The 26,855-nt window shown below is 39.7% G+C and overlaps 1 protein-coding gene and 1 pseudogene across 2 annotated transcripts in view; one reads left to right on the plus strand and one right to left on the minus strand.

The window, feature by feature from the left end:
* CNTNAP2 (contactin associated protein 2) overlaps window positions 1-26,855 on the minus strand; it is a 2,010,562-nt gene that overhangs the window by 1,069,642 nt on the left and 914,065 nt on the right. The window lies entirely within an intron of this gene.
* On the plus strand, window positions 5,780-6,772 carry LOC311599048 (nucleophosmin-like; annotated as a pseudogene). Its single transcript has one exon. The product of its transcript is annotated as a nucleophosmin-like (transcript).

Raw genomic sequence — 26,855 nt, forward strand, 5'->3', positions numbered from 1 at the left:
TATTGATTTAAAGCCTGAGGAGTTCTGAAAACCTTCGAGTTGAAAGATTGAGTGAAATAAATGTGATTGCAGCAACGATTTCAAAACAAGTTTGAGTCCGGTTAAGTCTTGTTTTTGAGCAATGCCATGGATGCCAGTTCACCTCACAAGGAGCCCGTGGGCAGACATGAGTTCCTGGAGTCCCATCAGACATGAGGACAAAAAAAAAAATGATGGCTTCATTTCTATTTTATTTATTTATTTTCATTTTAGTGTGTACGTGTGCTCACATACTTGTGCACATGTCTGCCCAGATAGGTGGAGGCCAGAGGTTGACTTCTGATATCTTTCTCAACTCCTCTCCATATTTTTGGGAACAGGGATTCTTATGTAATCTAGAGCTTGCTGATTCAGCTAGATTGGCTAGAGGAAAAGCCCCAGAGATATTCCATGTCTCCATTACCCCAGTACAGGGATTACAAACACACAGTGCTGCACCCAACTGCGGATCCACACTCAGGATTCATGCTTGCCCAGGAAGTACTTTACCAACAGAGCCATATTCCCAGGCTAAGGCGGACTGTCTCACAGAGGCTATATTGGGCCAGAGAGATGCATTCCCAAGGCTCTATCCATAGTGTAATATTTAAGAGCTCCCAAAGCTCTATTACTAATCTCAGAAAACAACAGATGTCCAGATACCCTTGCAAAGTTCTTCCATGAGGCTGCTAATGCAGTAAGATTGGAGGCTGGCTTAGTTCAACAGCAGCTCATACTTAAGTTTTAAAGAAGGCTCATAGGGCTTTTCTCATTGTGCCTCCACCAGTGTTCAGTCTCACATGCTGATCACAGGATCAACAGCCTTCGCTTTCATTGAGGCCTCTTGCTCTTACACAGCACATGTCACTTGCCCAGGGAACTTCCTCAGCAATTTCTCTGCTGCATTGTTCATTATTTGCTTTTCTTTGGATTCATTTCCACTACTATAAAAATGTTTCTTCCATAAAAACACCTTAAACATCTGACTCTACCAGTTCATTTCTTTGATCTTTGCAGCTAAGTTCATTTAAAAGATAAGGGTATACAGTCTGTGCTGTTATCCTTTCTTAAAGTTACCCCAAGTACTCCGATTATGTTCCTCAGGCAGCCCTGTGAAGGAGGTGGTCCATGTCCTCACCTGCCAGGCACTTCAGCAACCTACAACCTATTTTCTTCTCTAATGTCTCATAAGCTGTTAGCATCCAGAACATCTGTGCTCAGCTCCTTCCCTCCACCCCACTCCATCATCTGCTCTATTACTTCTTCCTCGTATCACTAGCTATTTAACATTTGAGTGCAAGTAAATATTAGTGTAGAACCCTCTCTTGCTCTCTTAGCAGGCAAGTCCTTAACCCTATCTGTCTTGCAGCACCAAATATATCATGTGGAGGATTCTTCCCATTTCACAGTCCGTCCGCATATATGGCTGAATCTCAGAGTACTGTGTAGGCATATATACATATATGTGTCAGTCTTCCATCTATCTGTCTGTCTGTCCGTCTGCCCATCTGTCCATCTGACCATCCATCCATCTATTTACCCACCCACCCTTCCATCCATCATCTATCTATCTATCTATCTATCTATCTATCTATCTATCTATCTGTCCGTCTGTCCATCTGTCCATTTAATCATCCATTCATCCATTTACCCACCCACCCTTATATCTATCTAATCTATCTGTCTGTCTATCTGTCTGTCTATCTATTTATCTATCTATCTATCTATCTATCTATCTATCTATCTATCTATCTATCTATCTGCCTGACTTGTATGCTTAGTGATCCCTTTCAACTATCATCTTCTGGCCTAAGCCGTGCCTAACCACTACTTGAAGTTTTAGCTTTCAAAATCCAGTGGACTTGTCTCTGACTTGTGCTAATTCTTTTGAACAGAACTTAATATTTTTTGGAACAAGGAGAATGGGAATAATGTAATTATTTTATAATCTCAAACTAAAAATTATAATAAAAACACACACTATTTAGTTAGTTTCTGTGTCTTGCCACTTACACAAACAGCAGTGGCCACTAACCTTGGTAGTTTCTGTCGCATATACAATAACTACTATAGTGGTAGGCATAAAAATAGTACTCACTTAAGTTTCTGGCTAGGCATGAATAACTTCTGAGATAATTTACTAGCACAGCAAGAGAGGAAAGAGATGAGATAGTAAAAAGGTTAAACCAGATATTGGTGTGTGATGGGTAAAGAAGATAATCATGGGGGAAATCTCTAGAGGAGATTGCTAAAGCTGTATGGTAGGACATGGTTGAGCAGGGAAAACAGTGAGAAGTTCCTTTGAAATTCCCCTTGACAAAAAAAAATTCCCCTTGACCTTAACAATGCCAGGTAGGGATTCTGACATCAAAGTGGTCATAGGTGAGAGTGTTCTTTCTACTGATGGTTTAAAAATACATTTTTTATTTTATATTATGTGCATTTGTGTGCATATCTGTGTGTGAGTATGTATATGTGGCTTGCATTATTGGGGTAATGTAATGTGATTTTATGGGTCAAAAGTTATGTTCATAGGTATGACTTATTCCTTCCGCATTTTTGAGCTTATAAAAATATCTTAGAAAACACATAATCATGTTAAAATGCATAGAAATAGAAAATAAAGACAGACTAGACAATGCTTGTTTCCAATTCAGTTATCATGTGGTGCAGTCGTGAAGTTCTCTAGGTCTGGCAATAGCCACTGATAACTGAATTTGTAATTGACAGCTGTATTTATAGAGAGCAATGGGGCTCGACAGTTACTTTCATGGTTATTTCAAAACTGTTATATCTTGGCTTCTATTTAGAAGGCCTTAGGATATGGTAAACATAGCCAAGGTTATTGAGGGATCATTGTTTGAAATGTTTTACTTAACTCCAAGTAATTTAGTTTGAGACAATAAATCTCTAGCTAATGCTCCATCCTTTACTTGCCTCAACTGGGCGATGAAGGGAGATTAAAAATTGTGTGGAACAGAGTTGTCTCTTTCTCAGAAACATAAGAGAAAAGTATTAGAGATGTGGGTAAGAGGGTTGAGAAAATAAGTCCCAATTTACTAACAAGCAAAAAACAAACAAAAATAATGCTATGAAACTTTGGCGGATGTGAAAAAATGAAATAAATAATGTGCTTAAAAATAGAGAGTATAAGTGTTTGCTGTATAAACATGGGGGTTAAGGTAGGGAGGGAAATATGGGAAAGAAAAGAAGAGATAGAAGAATAGATGGAAACTAAAGAAGAGGAGAGAGAGAGAGAGAGAGAGAGAGAGAGAGAGAGAGAGAGAGAGAGAAGTGGGGAGGGAGCTAAGAGATACATAGAAGGCAGAAGACACAGTATTTCTGGTATTTTCTATGTAGGTATTTTTGGAGGAGATAAGCATTCAAACTGGTTGGATGAGTAAAAATGGGCCTCAACATCCAGCCCACTGAACCCTAGAAGAGAATACAGACTGACAAGGGGGTAAATCATCTGCCTCCTGAGATGGGACATACACTTCCAACCTCCATGTGTAAATATCAGCTCTGATGCTCTCAGGCCCTTAGACCTAGACTGAAGGTACCACCAGGGGATTCTCTTGTTCTCCAATTCAGCTCCTTGATAGCATGTTGTGAGAATTCTCAGTCTCTCTCTATGTGTGTCGGCCTATCATCTATCAATCTAGATATCTCTATATATCTATCTACAGATATCTAAATCCATATATTGACACTTCTTTTTACGCCATTTCTCTGAAATAAAACAAACAAACAAAAGCAAAAAAGCAAAAAAAAAAAAAAAAAAAAAAAAAAAAAAAAAAAAAGAAAGCAAACATTTTGTGTTTTGAAATTTGAGGTCTCTTAGAATGGTTAGTCATTTAGCATACTAGCGTTGGAGAGACTTCATCCAAAAACATACCCGGAACCTGAGCATTCATTTTAGTATGTGTTATCTTTTCATACTGACATTACTTATATATACTTAATAACTGTTAATATGTACATGATTTGTTTTAATTCATTATAGTTTTTACTAAACATAAGTAAAACCAAATACCTCCAGTGTTCATTTCAATTCTGTTCTCAGAAGAATTAATCATATCTCTCAACTAATTATGCATCTAACACAGGAGGAAAATATTCACTAATGAAACCACCTTTCTTTGGATGGTATTGGTATTATGCAGCTTGGTATAAAATTAAGCCATCAAATGAAGTTCTTTTTTAAATAATGGAGTTTATAGGTTAAACAGTTCATTATTTTCCCTAATTCAGTTAATTTGAAACATTCATTAGTAGGAATATGATCATTATTTTTCAAAACCTCATAATATATTTTAATGATGATGTATTTATTATTTTGTTGATTGCATTCATTATGTCCTCATTTTCTCCACACATTAATTTCACATCCTAAAACCAGTTCCAAATATATGTACAGATGCATATCTATCCTAACAGGAGCCAATATAAAATGAACAATTATGTAATTTTAATTTCCAAATTTAGAATTTCTATGGCTTCTTAGTCTGTCTGTTTTCATAACAGAATCTTTGAGACTGGGAGATTTATAAAATACAGAGATGCATCTTTTGTGTCACTAGCAGATGACAAGGACAAGATTATGCATCTGATGAGGACCTGATGGCAGAAGGAAGGGGTGTGTCCATGTATGGCTTGGGGATAAACTTTTTCTTAGTAATGCCAGTCTGTTTATGGGACAACAACGTCTTGAGGGCATCATCAAATTTCATGGTCCCAACCCTTCAACCTTTCTGTAGTGGGGATTAAACTCCTTGTGTGTTGATTTGGGGGTCATTAAGATTGTGATAGTTTAGTGCTAGTGATTCCATGCAATCTTCATTAATCTATTCTTTCCTGCAGCCTCCTATTTTTCCCAATTTAGCTTCAGGAAGAGTATTGAAATATCAGAGAAGAATTTCTTGGACAGAATAACTAGGGGGATAGAAAGTCTCCAGCAAAAATAAAGTAGCCAGAAGGGAAGTCATGCAGGAATGACTGAAAATATGAATAATAAATTTTGAACAAAAATTTGTATAAAAGTGCATTGGAATTCCATAGAGGTCTGAAACCGAAACAAAGTGAGGTCTGCTTAAAATAATTTCAGTAAAGCATAAAGGACAAAAGACAAAAAAACTGAAAGAGATCACCAAGCTGGGGAAGATGAGATCCCACTAAGTCCATGTACCCCATCTTTTCAGTCACCTAGGGTGAGACCCTAGGAAATTAATTTCACTCCAATTAAACAGTTTATCAGAGAACAAATAAAGGCATTGTTTGCCCACTCTGTAAAGGCAAGTATTATGCTCAAATAATTAACTGCTGTTATTTTTAAAGCATTGACTGGTTGTCAAAGTTTATACTTTTGGCAATAGCATGCAGCAGCCATTTCGATGAAAGACCAGTAACAGATGGTCATCTTGAAGGGCTGATTAAAAACACTGTGTTTAGTGAAAAGCAATGCTGCTTCTCCATTGCCATAGCCATTGAGCAAACACTTTTGATTTCATTGTCATTGAAAACCCCATACTGTAAAATCCCTCTTTCCCCCAAAGTTGAACACCTATGTTTAAAAGTAACTATAATTCAAATATATGGTAATGTTATTGAACCTTATATTTGAGTATTGATTCCTCACAACACATTATGCTAAAAAGGATTGATCCATTGTTTACTATGTAAGACAGCTTCATTTGTCCTATTCTCATTGTTAATAATGAATTTTAGAATTCTGTCTTCAACACTTCATTTTATACTCAAAGCAAAGCCAGCTTGATGTGATGCTGGCCTGCATCTGTTCCAAAGAGCAGCTGGCAGAGTTCCGGCTTCTCTCACACAGAAGTGTGAGCATCCGCCTCATGGAAGAGTAGATGGACATGGACATGAGCCCCTCTTAGAACTATTTTTTTCAGTTGTGAACTAAAGGCTGACAATGATTATCACTTTAAAGTAAATAATGGTGAAAATGAGCTATCAATAAGAATGGCCAACATAGGGGCAGCGGCAAAAGACGAATTTGACATCCTAGAGGCAGAAGCAATGAACCATGATGACGGTCTGATTAAAGTAACACTGGCAACTGTGAAAATGTCTGTACAACCAACAGTTTCCCTTGGGGGCTTTGAAATGACACCACCTGTGGTCTTAAGGTAGAAGTGTGACTTATGGCCTTTGCACAATTGTGGGTAGCACCTACTAGCAGTAGAGGAAGACGCAGAGTCAGATGATGATGAGGAGGATGTAAAACTCTCAAGTATGTCTGGATCTGCTCTTGGGGGTGGTCAATGGTTCCACAGAAGAATATAAAACTTAGAAGGAGGAGGAGGAGGAGGAGGAGGAGGAGGAGGAAGAGGAGGATTTTGATGATGGGAAAACTTAAGAAAAGGTTCCAGTGAAGAAATCTGTATGAGATATGCCAGAAAAAAAAAAAAGCACAGAATCAAACCAAAGTGGAAAGGACTTAAAACCTTCAACACAATATCAACTGGTAAAAGAGTTCTCCAAAAAACTGGAAAATGTCCTAAAACACCAAAAGGACCTAGTTCTGTAGAAGACATTAAGGCAAAAATGCAAGCAAGTATAAAAAAAAGATGGCTCTCTCCCCAGAGTGGGAGGGAAGTTTTTTTTTTTTTTTAATTATGTGAAGAACTGCTTCTGTATAACTGATCAGGATCTGGTCAAGGTCTCACGTAGTGGAGGAAGTTTCTTTAAGAAACACCTGCTATCTGGATGTCCTTTTTATAATTCAAAGTGAGAACTTTCCCTACTGTATTTTATAAATGTTGTCTAGGTTTAGTTGCCACGAATATGCTGTCTAAAACGCCTGTTTAGTTTTCAAGGATGGAACTCCACCATTTGCTTGGTCTTAAGTATATATGGGATGTTATGAGAGGAAATAGTAGTAATGGTGGTCACTTGTAGAAATGTATCTGAAAAAAGCCCAGTATTTTAATAACATAAAATAAAACAAACAAAACAAAACAAAAACAAAAACAACTCAGTTTACCTCTGATATACACCATGCATGGAATCAGTTATACCGGGACCAGGGAGATGGCTCAGCGGTCAAAAGCACTGCATACTCTTCCAGAGGACACAGGTTCAATTCTTAGCCCCTTCGTGGTGTGTAACAATCATGGCCTCTGGATTTACACACTGTGTCTTGATTACTCTGTTATTAACATCTTACATTAGCACAACACACTGTGCTTTAAAAAGCAATACCAACACATGACTTTTAGGTGGGAGAATAGAAATGTAAGCATTCATGCTGGTTAATGTTGATTGTCAACAAGACTGGACTGAGAAACATCTGGGATTTTAGTAAAACTTGCTTCCTGGTGAGCTGCCTGTGTTATGTGTTCCTGCAGCCACAGTGCCTTTGCCCCAGCACAGGATGGAGATGGAATCAGGCTTCTGTCAACTGGGAATCTTCATCTCTGACACCCAATCAATTTCTCCTCCTTCAAACTATACTTTCATTGTATTTGTTCAGTCATTGAGAAAATGTTTACCAGAAACACTATGGTATACTCACACACACACACCCAAACTGAGAAATAATGATTTAAAGCTTTTACAGATTCTTTTGAAAAATCTCTTTTAATTTTATTTAGTATTCATATAGTTCTTTGGTGGCTTCCTGTAGAACATAGTTCTTAGTCTGACACAGTATAAATACCTATTACTCCTTTCCCAATTTGTTTTTGAATGTGACTTTGATCTGTTTGTCAAAAAGTTTTGGAAAATTGAACAGAAAATTGAAACTTGACATACACTCATAATAAAACAGTTTTCAGGTATATGAAATGTGCTATGTTTTTTACCTCTTATTTAAATGCAACATTTACAAATAAATATGTGTGGGCTCTATTACATAGGCAATTTTCTCTGTTAGTTTCAGTCTCTCTTGTTTTAGTTATTGCACATTAGGTTTTACTATACATTGGCTTGAGTTATTCTATAAGTTCTCTCTTCTTGAAGAATTTTTGTCATCATGACTTTTATGGAAAGTTGAGACGTTTGCACTTGGATGCACCTTTTCTTTTAAGGATTCTTGTGTAGTACACAGGCTTGGAAGGCACCGACTATAGCATCCAGCATAAGGCAGAGGTTTGTTTTCTCTTCACTATGTTAAGGATGATGATTCTTTAGAGGCCAGCAGTGGACAGTTCTTTGTAGGAGATTGCTGTCCTCTAAACGTGGGACTTCTCTGGGGAATTGTATCTGACCCATTTGGCTGTTGTCTAGCCTCTCTTAGAAGAGCTGTGTCCCACCAGAAAAATGAAAGAGCAGCAGAGCAGAAAAGAAGACAAGGTCTCTGTGCCAGCTAGCCTTGAAGAGAAAGGTCACAGACATTGGCACACTGGCACACTCCTGTAATCCCAGCACTCAGGGAGGCAGAGGCAGACAGATCTCTGTGAGGTCGAGGTCAGCCTACACAGAGGAACAAATACCAAAATAAATAAATAAATAGCATACCTAGGGTGATCTTGAATGGAGGGAAGGCACAGAGAACAGAAGAGAGAGAGAAGGGGACAAGAGTGAGGGAGAAAGGCTGGTGGCTTCAAAAACTAAGGGCATTTAATTCCACGTGGTGCCTGGAGCCTCCTTATTGGCTTTCTTCCCTCCTGCAGGTGGGTGGGAGAGGAGGGAGGTGGAGGGGGGGGAACAGGTGGAAGGGCCTCATCTATGTAAGTCTGACATGACTGACTCCTCATAAGCATACACAAGATGTTTTATTTCTTTATATTAATTTTCACATTAATCTTTTACTTCTAAATAAAAATGAGGCTGTGTCTAAATAGTTCCATACTCCCAAGCTGATGAAATAGGAGGGTTATGAAATAAATGGTAGAAAATGGAATTTAGGACTGGTTTTACTATCTTCTCCAAAGTGCTCAGGGCTTTCTAGATGTTGGCGTTTACCTTCTGTATCCCTCATGTGGGTGGTGATAACAGCAGGCTAATTGTTCTGAGGATCACAATTTCACTCACAAACTCTGAGAGATGTATATGGCTAGTAGTCACACACACACACACACACACACACACACACACACACACACTCATGCGCGGGCGCCCGCGCGCGCGGGGGGCAGGGGGGAGGAGGGAGTCAGACACGAGACACATGTGGAGACAAATGCATACATGGAGACACAGACTTTCTCACATCACACAACACACACACACACACACACACACACACACACACACACACACACACAGAAACACATATTCACTTAATCCTGAAAAAGGAGGTTGATTAAATCAAAATTTAGAAAAGACCCTCATTGATGAAAAAGCATATAATGTGAAAAAACAAAACCATTTAACTATCAGCAGGAGATTGTTATGTGTTTGAATAACTACTGAATGAGTTTGAAATAGAGGATACTATTAACTTTCATAATGTATTACCTGAAAATTAAAGCTTTGGGTTTCTAAATGTCTGTTTTTAACTTGAATTTATTTTCATGGGACTTCTCGCTGTGAAATCTTAATACGCTTAATTACAGAGATTAGCAGTCCATGCACTATGAGGAAAATCTGTATTTGCCCTTATCTCATGAAACACTGTTAAAACACACAGATTAATCCGTCAGAGAGCAATAGATCTCTCTCTGGCTGAGTCCAGGCTGGGTATTGGTAAACCAGAATCACCTGTTTCCCTGATTTAAACAACTTGAAATTATGTTACAATGGCTCCTCTTTACCACACTACAGAGATGATTTTTAAGGGTCTTTCTCTAATGAACAGGCATGAGTATAGATTTCAAAATCAATATTTACATAATAAATTAGCACTGTAAGTGACCATGAATGTACTAAGTGCATAGGATTCATGATGCCTGAGTTAGTGTCAGGTATATAGATGTAAAGACAGCACTGACCATGTACCTCTGAGCTAAGACTATGACTGGGACACAAATTCTGGGTACAATATCCAGAGCCTTTCTGTCCCTTATCAGAATCTCCAAAGCTCCATGGGCTTTTTGCTTTGATTTTGGATCTGGCCTCAGGTTTCTGTTCTCATAAAGATGATATTTAACTTTAATTTTAATGCAAATTTTATGGAAATCTGTCTTTAGCTTACTCCCTGATGCAAATTTAATTTGGCCATGAATGCAAATACACATTATTAAGGGTAGAGACCTGTCAGTTCCTGCTATGTTCTCTTGAGGTAGACATCTCTAGACTTTTTTTCTGTCCATAAAATTCCAGGGACAGAAGATACTAGTCTATGAATTCCTGAAGACCTGTCACCTCTCCATTTGAACTAAATCATTTTTTTTCCAATGGGAAACCGCTTTTTTTTATTTTATTAATTTATTCTTATTACATCTCAATGGTTATCCCATCCCTTGTATCCTCCTATTCCTCTCTCCCTCCCATTTTCCCCTTACTCCCCTCCCCTATGACTGTGACTGAATCATTTTGTATTCTATTTCTCTCCAGCTTGTTTTCTCTCTCAGTTAAAACATTGTTTCTGATACTGTGTGTTTCAGTTGTTCTTTTTTTATGTTACTGTAACAAAACAGGGACAATTCCCAGCAGTTTGAGGGAGGAAAGGAGTTATTGGGCTCATACTTCCCCCTGACAGTCCACGACTGAAGAAAGTCAAGACAGGAACCTGGAGGCAGGAACTAGAGCTGAGATTACAAAGGGACGTTGCTTCCAGCTTGCTCCTCATTGCTTGCTCAGCTTGTTTTTTTTATATAATCCAAGATCACCTGCTCAGAGGTCCACACAATTTACTGGGCTGGACCCTCCCACATCAATCATCCTTCAAGAGAATCAGGCCAATCTGGTGCAGGCAATTCCACAGTTGAGATTCCCTTCTCCTATAGTACAGGTTGACAAAGGCTGACTTGCAAACCACATCTTTAAGTCTTTCAAATAAGTGTCCTCCTTGTGGATGTTGGTATTTGAATGGAGCCCTTTGGACACTGTAGATTTCAATGTGAGGAAGATGAGAATATTTAGCCTCCTTGTTATGTCACCATCATTTTTCCGAGTTCTCAGATCTTTTCGACAAACACTTTTTAGATCTTTCACAGAGCACTGTAGGTCAGGGAAAATTTAATTCAGGCAACAGCAGCATGGTTTAATGCTTCATAAGCCCTCCAGTTCCCAGCCAACTGAATGCTGCAAGCTAACAGACAAGGTGATGGGCACCTCATTGCTCATGGTGATTTATGCAAGATGATTACAATCAATTTTTTTTCTCTCGTTAGGAATTGTCACGACTAGAATATCTATCTGTATCTCCAGCCCTTGAGCCAGCAACTACTCTGTTAGAAATGACACGTCCTCCGTTCAGTGCTGTGAAAACTCTCTGCAGATCATGAGTGACAATGACCCAAGGTACAGCTGATGAAAACTTCCCTACACTCACAGCCAGAGAAACTGTTCTGAGGCCACATGCTTTGCACTCAGCAGTAGGGTTTAAAACATGAAGAACATTTCTGCCTTTGCTTCATGAGCACATCAAGCCAGCGACTTCAAATAGCCCTGCATCAGTTGATGTTGATAGTGGTATCAGACAGCTGAAGGTATAATTCTACTGTATGTATATTATTGTATTTTATTTAACTGCAATTATTATATAAGGGTGAGTATAAATAACCAATACTTAATTATGTAATAATGGTCGAGTTTTATGTCATATACTCTGCAGGCTTTTGCATACTCTGTGTAACCATTGCTGTAGGGTCAATATGCAATTCCTGTGATTTTCCATGTACCAGCTAGAGAGTATTTAGGATTACCATATCTGCTGTCTGGGACATGAAATATGGAAGGAAGTCAATACCTACTATAGTTTTCTACTTTTTAAATTTTGTATTTGTATTGCTTGAGGGAAAAAGACTCACTTGTAGCATTTGTAGAAAATGACATATTTAATGTCATATTAAAATAACAGGAGACTGTGTGTTGGGTGTATTACAAGTTGTCAAGTGTGCTTTGTTATTTCCTCAAGTACAGGGAACAGGGCACAAATTAGGTCACTTGAGGGAGTAAGAAGAAGTAATTAATCATTGTGGAGTTATTTGGAGTCCTGTTCTTGTGAGGTTAGCAAAACAAAGCTGCAGGCAATGCCTATGATACAATCTCCTAACCAAAAAAATACACACACACACAAACAAAAAAGCTGTTTGCATCATCGCAATTCTCAAAAGGTCGCCAAAATTAATCTTTATCTTTTCTTCTCCACCTAACATAACTAACACCAAAATTCTCCTCTTTACTCTCTTGAGAGACATCCTACAGCATACTGCAGTTGTGTGTGTTAGTCACAAGACAACTTTGATGCACGTGGGTTCTATGAATGTCTTTCGTCTCCACTTGCAAATGTTTTTCTACCTCGAACGAATTCCTCCTCCTGTTTGCTGTCTACTTTGAGATATAACATAAACAACAACAACAACAACAACAACAACAACAAAACCCCAAAGCATTCTGCTCTCTGCTTTAGCCGTTCTGAATTTCACTCTTGCCGAAGCCCAGTCTGGTCCATTTGCTCAGGCCTGGGAGGATAATGCACCCATCATTCCTATTGGCATTTGGGACCAGTCAGCTCCATAGTTCTTCCTCTTTTATCAATAACTGGTTCTTCCTACTAGCTACCAGGACACATGACACAAGTACATGAAGCACCTTGTAAATTGCCCCATCATCCTCCTTTTCCTGGCTGCAGGCTTCACAGCCCACTGCTATTCCTTCGACTGTTCTGATACTGACTTCACCACAGCCATTGTAGCATCACCTGTGACTCCTGGGGTCTGCTTCTGAAGTCAAATTACTTTATATTCTTGTTCTTTCCTCAGAATATTTGATTTAACCCAAATGGACCGACACCGGCCTTTTCTCATTTGCCCTCGTCAGCTTCCTTCAGCTCTGCCATAACCCCAGGACCGCAGGAGTCTCCAGACTTGGCTTCAAATCACCCCCTTCTACAATATCCTCATATACCTTTGCATACTCTCTAGAAGACTGTTTATAAGACCAAATCTCAAGTTTCTCCTTTAGGAAAACCAAAAAAATAAAACATCCACACACATCAAACATCAGGAAAATTCACACTGCTGAAATCTCGAAGCTGGAGGTGCCCACCGTTAATTCTTCCCACCCCAACTTCCTGCGTTGTGTGCACCCTGTGCTTTCTCCAGCTTCCTGTTCTTCCTGAGACTCTCTGCTCATGGCTCACTTGATACAATACGGATTCAATCCCCAACAAACATACTTGGAATGCAAGATATTCCCTCAGGTCTGCTGCTGCACAGCCCGTCTGATGAAATGCAGCCATCCTGTCTGTTTCTTTTCTACTTCTGCTCCAGAAAGGTTTTCCTGTTCCAAAGGGTGGGGTATATTTGTGAGTGGTTCCATTAGAACGGTTAGTCAATCTCAGGTGTATCTAGTCTCTTTGTCAACGGCCGTTGTTTGTTTGTTTGTTTGTTTGTTTTTTAATCTGGAGGGAATCCTTTAGCACAGCACACATACAATAGTCCAGCTTTATTGTCAGATTAACCTTATTGATTTCGGGAAAACCGAGTTCGAAGTGATAATGAATGTTTTCCCCAAAGTGCATGGTTTCTTTTTTTCACACATTTTCAGCACAAGAAGAGTAGGAAAAGAGAACACCCATGTTCTGTTAAGAATGTATTCGATGATGAGCAACAGCTGTTTCCTTCTTCAAATCTTATTACTTAGCACACAAGCACAAGGATTGTAGCCATTTGTACAGACGAGGAAAACAGTGCAAGGGTATCTGCATAACTGTCCACAGTTCTGGTCCTGACAGGGTCGCTAGTCAGTCCCACTAGCCTACTCATTCTCAGCACCAGCCACACCAGCGCCACCTGCTGGCTTCTCCATTAGGAAACCCAACACAGACATTGTGCTTTCTAGCAAGGCAGAGGTTCTTTCCCCAGAAAAAACAAAGCAGTTGTCATCTTTAGATGTCACAGAACAGACCGACTGACCCGCCAACACTACAACCTTGACGTTTGAAAAAGCACGAGGCTTGTTTTATAGTACATACTCGGTTCTAACAATATCGTGAGAAATGAATCGAAGGTATCTTGAATTTACAAAGTCAAATTTTAAACTGACCACCTTTCATTCAGGAGGGAAACCACGCCCATTTGCCACACTAAGCTTACAGAGAAGCAGACTAAACCAGTGTGGATCCACTAAAGGAAAGAGCCGAAAGACCACCCGTGACTGCAGCACGTGGCTTTGGTCTCTGGAGCTGCCCTCGTGAGACCACAAGGGTCTAGGATTTGTGGGAGGTGGGAAGGCCAGGAATAGTTCCATCTAGGTTTCTCTGCCATCAGCATTTCTTTGACTTGCTTCTGCCTCGCCTGTGAGAAAGTTATCATCTAGAAGCTGTCCCGAGATCTTCCCTTTAATTCTCCACCAGGTCTGTGGTGGCCTGAGGCTGTGATAAATGGGCCTTTCTCCACGTTGGAAGGCTGGCATCTCCGGGGAAGAGGCTTCTCCTCAAGAGCCAGAAAATTAGTTTTTACACAGATGGATGGAGATACTAAAGAGGCAATAGAAAGTGAGGAAATGCAACTGTGTTATGTTAAAAACAAAAAACAAACAAACAAAAACCGGCGTTGTTTTGCTCAACTGTCTATGCCTTGAAAAAGGGTCTGAGAAATGATCACTTTCTATTTCCGTAAATTGTCCCTAGGAGAAAGCATCATTTATCCTCTGTTCTGTGCCCCGCGCCAGTAAGTGGATTTGCTTGGCTTCTGGTTTCTTCATTAGTTAATGGGACTACTCTGCACTCTGCATTTGTAGCCAACAACCTGCAATCTTTCTAGCATTAGTTCTAAACAGATGTATTGTAACTCCTGTCCTTATAATCAAGACACCCCCTTCAGATGCAGCATATTCTGTCTAACAGACAGCACGTCTCATTTTCCCTAATGCTGTGACCCTTTAATACAGCTCCTCATGTTGTGGTGACCCCCCCCAAACCATAACACTATTTTGTTTCTACTGCATAACCGTAATTTTACTACTGTTATGAATCACAATGAAAATATCTGATATGCAGGATGTCCGACAGGCAATCGCCCACGAGAACACAACACGCAGCAGGTTGAGGTCAGCTCTCTATCAACCATTGCTGGCTCTGACCTATCCCGGCCCCTGCTGTGACTTCCCTGGGCTCCCCATGTGGAGTGGTGTGACTTCCTTCTCCCCAGTTCATCCCCCACAACCCTGGAAGCGGGAATGCATTACAAGGTCTCTATCTCTCTCTTCCCTGGCCACAGAGCATCACATTTTAAAGCTGTGATCTCCAGCTGGGCGTTTGGGCAAAAGCACAGAGCTCATTCCCTCCTGTCTCAGCACCAGTTTTGAGAAGCGGCCAGCAATCTTCAAAGGTTCACAAGCCTACCAGGTGGTTCCTATGCAAACTAAAGGCGATGACCTACCAGCCAATTCCCAAAAGCCTAAGAAGATGTGCACTCCCTACCTGCATCTAAGGAACCTGTAAGTTCGCATCCCTGTTCTCTCTGCATTCACCTGCTACCCCTGCTAAGCAGCTGCCACCCCAACATCCCCTGGAATCTCATCCTTTCTGTCGCACTAGAACATGTTCTTCTGGGTGATGCATCTTTTCAACCTCCACTCATGTTTAACTTCTCATTCTGGATGTCCAAATGTCTGTGCAGGTTTTTCCCTCTCCCTAATGTGCTCTATACACAGCTCTCTGGGTACCATCCCACTCAAAGTAGGCCAGTGGTTTGTAACTCGCCCTTACTCTCTAACAACAAGATTCCTGAAAGGGATCAACTACTCTTGATTAAAGCAGGTGACTTTCCACTTGCAGGTTAGTGTCCAGTTGTTTAGCTAGGTCATCCCTTCCTGTGATTCTTGGCCTTTCTGTGCCTCAGTTTCCTCATTCTTAAAATGAGAGCAATAGCAGCTACTTCAAAAGTCACTCACAAAGTTAACAAAAAAAGTCATTTGGTGAGAGTGTAGAACTAAAAAGATCTACACTTTAAAGTCATTTGGGCATGCTATATCCGATGAGCCCTTAGACTATAAACAGTCATAGGGGAGGGGAATAAGGGGAAAATGGGAGGGAGGGAAGAATGGGAGGATACAAGGGATGGGATAACCATTGAGATGTAACAAGAATAAATTAATAAAGGAGAAAAAAAAAAAGAAGAAGTGGACCTAAAGTTTGCCAGTCAATCAGATTCAGGGATATCACTCAATATAAAAACATCAACTGCAGCTGCCTGCCTGCTCTTCCCATCTTCTTCACCTTTACCAGTTACCTATGCTTGGATAATGCCCCTTTTCTTTTCAACACATAACTTGTAACATATTCACACCAATCCAAATGCATAGCTTCACCTTAGTGTATGTTGCATGGACGTTAGGGGCACTGTAGTCTTTCCAGAGGCACAGTGTTCTTGCTATTTCTGTGATAAAACTCAAGGTGGAGAGTGCAGACTTTATGAAAGCAGAGGGAATCCCTGAAACTATGCGGATCCAGGATCCGCTATCTGGATACTCAGCCCCAATAATTCCTTAGCGCTTCATGAAGTACCGCATTCCATCTCTTCCAATAGGTGGCATTCCGTGCAGGAATTCTGAGATACAATGTGTTACTGATCGTGACTGCCAGAAAATCACTTTTGTTAGGCTTTTTGTGGACACGACTATTTATTTTAATTGCCTCTATTTCAATGGGTAAATATCACAGTGGAGCCACAATGAGTGGCATCGACAAGCCAGCCAGAGGGGTCCCTTCCTGTCTATAATTCAGGGAGCAATCTTCATGCCGGAGTTATAGGATGGTCCCCGACTTTACTAATGGTAAGGGAGATATTTTAAATGACTCAGATCTAAGCCTGAGACTCAAGGTATGAGCGGCTCAACACCAAGTTTGACACTAAGGAAGCAGGAGGACAGAAGTCCTCATCTTGTTACTCAACATGTTATATTACAAGATCTTACCAAATTTGCTTGGAAAACTCTTTATGTGACTAACTGGCTGAACATGCTAACGAGCAGCTCTGGCATAGAAGAGTCATGGAAATCAGGTCCAGCCAAGGCCATCTGCAACATGGGGGGGGGGGTTTGAGGGGAGGGGCATGAAAGTCCCTTCCAAGTCTGAGATCGGCTGTGTAATTTAACTTTCTAATTATAGCTCTTAATTAGGCTTTACTACCCTATGAGCTACAGAAGATATGGCAGATTTATGATTAATTTCTTTGTTTAGCTCTCAGCCAGTGCCAGTTCCTGTGAGGTTTCCAGAAAGCTATGGACAACTTGAATTAGATTATCTATGCTAGAGTTTGACCTACATAAAAAAAAAATAGACTGTAGGGATAGCTTTAATTTAGATAAGAAGTAGCTGCTTGCATTTGCATGTTCTTCAGGACTGGTCAGGCCACATTAGGGGAGTTTTCCCTGGGACACAGGAACTACTGTGTGTTTACCTCAGATAAGGCAATGAATGACACAGACCAAATAAATGTCCCGACACCCCAATCAAAGATGCTGAACCAGGGAGTCTCCCGAGGGAATGTGGGTGACTCAAAAGTGGCCGAATCACTGAAAAGCCCCCACGGCTCATGAAAGTTACTGTTCTGAGTCTCCCTGTGCAACTTGCAGGTTGCTTCCCTGAGACGTTCCCCCTCTTTCAGCAACTGCTCCCTGCTTCTATAACCTAGGGTGGATTTGGGGAGGGGACTGTGACTCTTGTAGCTTTCTCAGCTTCAGAGCTTCCTAAGTTTCATTAGGACCTTGTGACTTAGAAGCATGCCAGTGGTGGTAGAGTCTTTAATCCCAGCTCATGGGATGCAGAGGCAGGTGGATCTCTGTGAGTTTGAGGCCAGCCTGGTCTACAGAGGAAGTCCCAGGACAGCCAGGTCCTATTACACAGAGAAACCTTGTCTCAACAAACACATGCTAAACAAAATAAAGTGAAAACAACAATAACAAACGCAAGAATCACTCCACTGTGTTCCACTTAGATACTCAGCTGGGAATTAAGCGTGGCTGTCCAACAACTGAGCACAGAGATGTGCAACTTGCAGGAACGTTCACTCAAAAAGAAGACTAAAGCAAAGCAAACTAGTTGCAAATTTCAAGACTGTTATCACATCTATGTTTGAATGCTCAGAAGAAGAAAAAGTCCATCACATTTAGAAACCAAGTGACAATAGACCTAAAAATAAGTTTAGATACAACTAACTAAACCATCTTTGTTCTAATACAGGTAACATATGCAGCTTCCATACACACCAAAGTTATTGACTTATGTAATATGGAAAACATTATCTTAAGTTTTAGCAAAAGTAGATTGAGTGCAAATCAGTTAATAAATAATGAAGTATAGAGAAAAGGTTGACACAAATACAACCCAGAAAAGCAAGGCTCAAATTTTGCAGTTTACTTGATGTCATGATGTTATAAGGATTTCACCCGCACACACTAAGCAATTAGTTGCTTTATTTTCTGTGTGCTTGTGGCCTCTGATTGTCCTCTCAGTACTGGGGGTTAAGCCCAGGGCCTTACTAATAGCAAGACAAACGTTCAACCACTCAATTACAGTCTCACTTCTAAAATTGCAAACTGAGAAAGTTAATAGTGTTATCTGTACATGAAAAAAAATGTTTTATGGAGATTATTATAAATTAAAAAGATTAAAGAGAAAGAACTCATGCTTAAGTGTATAGCTAATAAAGGTACAAGCATCCTTTTCCATTTGAAAATAGTGTATCCTCATGAACACTTTCTATTTCCTTATATTGCAATTGTAGAATACCATATATTGACAGGAGATTTTAAAATGTACTTACAGAAAAAGAAGAGATAATACTAATTATTTTACTAATTAATGAGATACCATCATACTAATCAAAGTTGGCTTATTATCCATCTTTCTTTATTCTCCTGGTTAATGTAAAAGTTACCATTGAATATACATGGCTTCATTGATGAAATACAAATTAAAATTTATTTGCCACTTTATATTATCCCTTACAGAACTGCCTCATAATATATTTTGAAAAGTTGGAAAATGAATGCATTCTAGAAGTTATGATGACTTAGATACTGAAGAGAGAACTTTGATAAAATTCTTAATGAAATAAGATGTCCTTTATAAATGCCGTGTATTTCATTTACTTAACAAATGATTCACATTTCAATTGAATTATTATTCAATGTTGAAAAACATAAGACTGATCTGTTTTATATGCTTATGATTATTTCAATAAGCCTATAATACTTAGTACTTAAAGATATAAAGAGAGCTATATGTACCTAGGAATTTTGCCTGAAAATGAGTATGAGCTGCTCTCCTTCAATTTTGTGCCAAGACCTACTCCTCCCTAGAAAGCAGGACTCCAGGTGGGATTCTCTCTGGATATTACCAGGACTATGATAGTAAACAAGCCAAAACAAACCGCTGGTATATCATTCTTGGTACCCCTTTGTGAGTTTGCAGATGCTCACCAGAGTTAGAAAAACAACTGCCTTCAGCCTTGGTTGGAGGAGCTTCTTTTTCCAGTAATGGTGGCAGTTAATGCAGGTACTCAAGAGTGGAGAATAAGTGAGAGTTGATGCTCAGCCTTTAAAGGAGGCATCCGTATCATCCTTTCTAAGGCTCAGGACAATGCACAAAGAGGAGATTAAAAAAGAATGTAAAAGGAAAGTTGTGAGATGCTGTCTTCTGGGCTGGACATGACAGTTGCACTCATGATCTCATAGAAGTTATGGTGGCCAGCATTAAGTCTGAGACTGTCAACACTTTGTAATAGCTCGGGCAGGATTTCCTGGGACCTGGCCCCTCCCTGTGTGCTGTTGACAATATGTGGGTGCGTGAAGAGGTGGGGAGAGGCATTTTCTTCTGCGGTAATGGTAATCCACTGTAGTTCCAGTGGATACCTCTATACGCATGCCACATAGGGGAAAGGTGGGAAGTGGGTGGGAGGAGTTTCGATTGAGTAGAACTGGAATACACGAAATCAAGCTTACTACTTGGCATATACAGTTAGAGAGTGACACTTTCCTATGATGGTTGATATTGATCATCAAAGAACTGAATTCAACAAAGGGGCACTGTGATGGGCAGGTTTGTGTGGGTATTTCCTAGACAGAATCACTGATCAAGAAAGACTCATCCCTAGAGTTGGTGGCTCCTTCGCTGGCCCAGATATAGAGATCTGGAGTAAAGACTGTTGCTTTTCACTTGCTCCCCTTAACCTTTACTCGTGAGTGTGTCTGCCCTCTTGCTGCCACTGTTCACTGACAGCCCACTTTAGCTTCTTCAGCGTTTCAATGTAGACTAAGGCCTGCAGCTTTCTAGGAATCCTCTAGAACTTCATCCCAAGCTTTGGCCTGGGGAGACATTCAAACTCCAGGGATGTAAAAGCTCCCAGGAGGAGGTCCTCAGCCTCTCCAGTGCATAGACGACAACTGTTGGATCACTCAACTTGAAATGTGTCAACCAGTTAACAAATATCCTCCTTTATCACCCAAACTTCTGCCCCCCCCTCTGTCCTGTTTCATTTTAGAACTCTGATACTGCCCAAATTAATTTCATCACTATTCACAAGAATCAAGATATTAAATAAACTCAGTGTCTACAAATGAATGGAAATGTGTACATACATGTGAACACACACACACACACACACACACACACACATTATTGCACAACATAGAATTACAAATGAGGGCAATCTTGCCATTTGAGCATTAAAGATAAACCTAGAGGACCACAAGCTAAGGGAAGGAGTCAGACAAACACATGGACACACTACAGGACCACACTTATACCTGCATGTAGAACAGCACACCCAGGGGCTGGAGAGCACTATACTTCATGTTTCTAAGTACTTTGAAGACTTTACAAAGTGCTATTATTTTCATCATTACTCTGACATTCACAGTTTCACAGTGACATCATACGGTCCAGATTTAACTGCAGTGAAAGTGCGACCTGAAGCAGGACAAAAACTTTTCACATTTATGCAACAATCTGAGAATAGTACTGATCAATAACCCTAAAATAGCTGGATACATTTCTAAAGTTACTCTGGAAACACTCTTAGCCACTGAAGAAAACCTATAAAAGTGTACTCATGTTATACTAATATGTTGCTTTTTAAAATTAATGGATGTTTAAAAAATCCCACTGGGCAATAGAAATGATTAAGCAATGTATTTCTATTAGAAATTAAAATGTTAATTTACACAGCACTCCCTGAGTGCCCAATATCTGGTAATTATTAAAAAATAAAGTGCACTATTTCTAATAGAATTAATATTTAATTAAATATTTTTATTTATAAATTTAACAATAATTGGTTGACATGCTTGTAAGTTAATGCAAGGAGAACTATGAATATAATTTTAATCTGTTTTAGAGATGTTGTTGAGACCTTTCTGCAAAAAATTCTAACAGTTACTGTAGGGACAAATATTCACATGCTTGGTCTTAGGAAGCAGGTGTGGGAGAACAGAATAGACTAAAACCTCAGAGGATATTCGTCTCTCTACTAACAAAATTGAATATGCACTAAATTATAGCTGTAATGTACTCTAAAGTATATTCAAATAGCAAAAGTAATTTCCAAGAAAATCCAATGTTCACATTGTCACATGCTTTTTGATTAGTTGGTCTGAAAGGGCTGTGATTAGCAGATGGTGGCAATCTCTCAGGTCTTATATGTGGAGAAACAGAATGAGAAACCTCCAAACTATAAGTTGGGGAAAATTAATATGATTATTTCCTTGAAGTTGTGAATGTAGGCAACAGAGGCCACAGAGTTGGTTTATATGGTTAGTCCTACTGATGCCATTGGTTGGTGGCACCTGCTGACATGCCTCTGCCTGACTTCTTCCTAGAATAATTTCTGTTCGGTTAGCCTTTGCGTGATTTCCCACCAGGGAGTGGTACCTCACATCCTTCCCCCCCCCCCCCAATATTTATGTCCTCCAAATTTTCCCCAACACATGCTATAAGCACAGGGGGATTGTGCACACATGTTGAAAGAGTGGCACATGCACATCTTGATTTCAAACATTCCTCTCACCTATTCATCTTTCCTTCTAGTCATTTTCTCCAGCAACAACTTCATCATCATTGGGATGCCATGAGATTGTTGTTCATTCGAGTGAATCTAAGCCTTATCCCACTCAACTGATTCCTCCTGTGATTAGTCTTCCTCATCCAGTTTGGAGGTAGCTTATCTAGTTATCAACTGTAGCAAGAGTTTTGAAGTTTTGGTTTCTTTAAAAAACAAAGAAATATTATAAGAATATGTTTTTGTTTTAATCGTAGGTGTTGCGATACGGGGATGCTTCAAAGCAGCTCACTATGATTTGCCTCATGCTCTAGCAGGGGTGTGAATTTGTCAGATACAGATTGTTTCTGTGATTGTATGATTGTGTGATTGTAATTCTGGGGCTTTTAAGAGGGTGTATAAATGCTAGGGCCCCAAGAAATGAGAGGTGTAGGTTGTTGTTTGTGTGTTTGTTCCTGTTGGGGTGTAGTTTGTTAAGTAGTTGTGCACAAGAAGGAAGAAGAGAAGAAAGAGGGAGGAAGAGGAGAGAGAAGAAGAAGAAGAAGAAGAGGAGGAGGAGGAGGAGGTGGAGGAGGAGGAGGAGGAGGAGGAGAAGGAGAAGAAGAAGAAGAAGAAGAAGAAGAAGAAGAAGAAGAAGAAGAAGAAGAAGAAGAAGAAGAAGAAGAAGAAGAAGAAGAAATTAGATATCCTGATGGCAAGGATCAAACTTGTCCATAGGATATTAACACCTGTAATCAGCAGAAAGTGGTCTAATGATATACCCTTTTCTCTTTTATCCTTTTTAGGGGTGTTGAATGGTTGGAAAGGCAGTGGAAAAGGGTGGAAGAAAATGGAGCCCATAAATAGCAAATGCCAGCTACAATCAAGTAATCCACAGGCTCTTAATAGCTTGGTTCCCTCTTCCATCTTCCACACTTAGAGACTAAAATGTCAGTTTCTTGAACTCAGTAATCTATTCTCTCCTGGTGATATTTGCTTACTGGTGATTTTGAGTTGATGATCAGGAGTTTTCTCATTTGTCATTACTGGATAAGATCAAGTTCCAAATTACTCTTTTATTTATTTGTTTTCCTCCCTGATGAATCCTTGTTTCTGCTCTTTGCTGGTGGTCATACCATCTTATTTTCATTTTGTAGTTCTTAAAATGGTCACTACTTAATGATTAGTCTAATTTGTATTCTATTTTCTATCTAGATTATTCTCTTAATATGTCTTCATTCATTGGACAACTCACTACCAGCTCTCCAGCCATCACAGCTATTCTGAATTCTAGATCAGTTTATCTGCCCCCCTTTCACCAATACTTCTATCTATGTCTAAAGTAAATAGTCTCCTTGAGCTTCCTAACATCCTGCTTCCTGCCCAGCATTATCAGGATTTCCTGCAGTGTCACTGGTCCTCCGTCATCTCTCCAACATCTAACAGATCATGGTTGCTCTTGCACAGCAGGAAGCCAAGACTGAAACTGATCTCTGGAAGCATATATAACATAAAGACTTCTAAATATTTTTAATATTGCCCTTGAAAACGGACATTGCTTTACATACACAAAAGGGAAGCTGATTCTGTCTCTCCTCAAAACTTTTCTGGTTGTCCACTGGATTTTATTTTTCTTTCTTTCCATCTCATGGATTATAGCCATGGACAAAATTAAAAGCCAGGAAGTTGTCCTCCATGCCCCCTTTCCCTATAGCCTGTGCATTAGCAATTTCTCTTCAGGCTATTTTCAAGCTCCATTTAGAATCTGTTTATTTCTTTTCTATGTTCAATAAATCTTAGGCTAAATTAACATTTGGTTTTTCATATGACTGTGAAAATTGCTCCCTAAATCCCATTTCCCCAGTTCTACTCTCCCAAACTATTCTCCACGGAACATTCCAAGTGCTTTGAGCTTTTCTTTCTTTAGTTTCTATTTTTTTTAAGGGTCTTCTTATACCTTCTAGCCTGCCCACATCCCTTGATTCAGCCTCCTGAGTGCTGGCTTGTAGGCATGCAGCACTACATCAAATTTAGATTATTTTTAGCCTTATAGAAGTCTTTTTACATTGTTACATTGTTGAAAATGCTTTATGGCTTCCTAGTGTCATTGACACAGATAGCTCCTACATGAGCTGTACATTATTTAGCTCATCAGCCTAATCAGATGTCACGCTCACTCAGGCTGGAAGCCAGTGTGCCTGGGCCAGGGGCTGGTCCCTAGAAGGTGATCTGTGGACTCATTTTAGTGCCTTTCTGAAAGAATGTATAGTTTAGTGGCAGAGTTAAGACTTCTGTATTTAGCCTTCTGTCTTACTGGAGCGTCCTTCAGGTTTGCAAGGCTGGGTGTATCTAATACTGTCACCTCCTCTCAGTATAGTATCAACTCCTCAAAGAGGGTTTCTCTTATCAGTCTTATGTACCGTCTCCACATAAAATGACGTTCTCATAGCTATATCTTAAAATTTTTTCTTGTCACAAAAGAATAATTTTTTAAAAACTTGTTTTGACAATTATTCTTCAGTGACAGGTCCTTCAGGAAGAGTACCAGTGATAAAAAAAAAAAAAAAGAAATAAGAAAGACAAGAGTTTGCATCAGGAGATCTTGCAGTAGCTGATGATTTATGCCAAGTGAGTTTATTAAGAAGTACAGCATACTGTATACAGTTCTCAGGGTAAAAATGGAACAGAGTCACAGAAAGTTATACAATGGGACAAAGTCAGCAGGAAGCTATAATCCGTCCCTGTTCCATGAAGGGAGCACAGGATGCCTCAAGTACATCACAGACCAGTGTTAAGTAGCTGGAATTGATAACCATAGCCCTTGGTGGGGAAGAGTTGAGTTCCCAGAATCCACGGTTTCCGTCAACTCCCCCAAGGCCTTGGTCTCAGGTCATCACTGGCCTTGTCAAGCATGTGTCTGTTTTGTTTTTGCTTTTGTTTGTTTATATCTTTACAAGGAACTGTGTTGCTTTCCCATACATTAGTACCTCAGGGAAAGCCTTGGGTCTACCTGGCTCCCAACAATTATCCATTGTAGAACAGTTGAAAAAAAAAGAGAGAGAGAGATTTTTTTGAGACACATCTCACTGTCTGGCCTCAATGACCCAGAACCCATTATGTAGACCACGCTGGCTCCAAACTCACAGAATCTGCTTGTCTCTCCCTCAAGAGTTCTGAGATTAAAAGCATGTATCACCATGCACAGCAGAATGAGTAAAGTTATTGGACTCTCAGGCATAGGAATCTGGAGAAGATAAAACATGAAGCTTCACAGAGCACTTGGGGTTAGCAAGTGAGATCGAGCCTTGGAGAAGTCAGACGGCAATCAGGGGACGACAATTCTGGAGCTGGGAAAAACCCACCCTCTGTCTTTTAACTCTATTATCTGTGTACGCATGTGTTCTTAATCAGTTCTTAGTTCCATGATGGAGCAGTTCAAAGAATTATAGTGCATAGAATGTTTGTCCACTATTCTTCCATCAAAATAAATTATTACAACACATTTTCTTAATGTGTTATCATGTCACAGAAATAATAGAAATAATTTTGTCAGTCTTTTTTTCTCTTTATTTAATAAGTAATATTTTCTTTCACCAAAATGGCCCATAGGCTGAAATTCTATAAAACATTCCAGAATCAGTCTTTACCACCCTTAAAGAGAGAGGGAGAGGGTGATGGAGAGGGAGAGAGAGAAGGAGATGGAGCATGTGTCTTTTTGAAGAAGATGCAAAGTCACCAACTATATAAAGTGTTAGAAAGAAATAAACAAAAACAGCCCAAACAACTCAGATACTGCCATCATCATGAGTAAGGAGCAGGTTAGGCAGGATGCTTTGGAATTTTCAGGTTTTTTGTGGTGTTTGGAAACTTTTGAAAAGATGGTTGAGAGGTAAGAAGACGGAGAAACTTACTAGTCTTCATCACAATCTGTTCCTCTCCCTGCTGTTAACTTTCTCAAAAGGTAAGAGTATTGCATATAATGCTATGCTATTTTCTAGCTATCAAAGAACAGATCTCCTCCATGAATGTTCCTTCCTTTTTCTGACAGGGTGAAGTGAGAAACTACAAATTTTGGCTTTAGAGTCATCAGCTCCTTGGCTTCCCTTTGCAGTGAGCAAGGTCCATACGTACTCCCTTGCAGTATCCCACTTATTATTCATCCTACTCCCCCTCCTTATTTGTTTAATCTCAGGACTTAGAGGGACTGGTTGATTCAGGAGTAGAGATATTTCTTTATCTTAACGAATCAGTATATGCTAGGTAAATAACCACCCACTCCTACGGCTGCTACTGGCCAACATGAGTCAGTATATGAGAATTCACTAAAATACTCATTATATTACTTCATATTGCACTTTTAAAAACCTGAGTTTAGGGATATCAGGTGGGGATGGTAGCTCTTGCATGGAGTTTATAGATATGAGCCTACTCCCACTTTAAGTCACTGACCTCAGCTCCAAGACATCATGCCCACTCTACTTTTTTTTGTCAGAAGTTTTCAACTGGAAGAGTTTGAATTTTGGGTGTAATTAAAAGTTAATTTTACATAGTTGCTTGAACAATAGGATATACTTACAATGTATATGTAAGTTGAGAACATGTGTAAAATAACTGATCCCATTAAGTAGGAACATCAAAATAAACAGAGAGATAAACACATGCTAATACAGCTACTGAAGGAGGGAATAAATGGGCATAACTCAATACATCTATTAACAGGCAGTTCAAGTGAGAGGAAAGTGCCCAATCACCATTCCCCAGTAATCATTCAGTCAATCACCCCAA

The sequence above is a fragment of the Acomys minous genome (genome assembly GCF_964271855.1).
Source record: "Acomys minous genome assembly, chromosome: 6".
Classification (NCBI taxonomy): Eukaryota; Metazoa; Chordata; class Mammalia; order Rodentia; family Muridae; genus Acomys; species Acomys minous.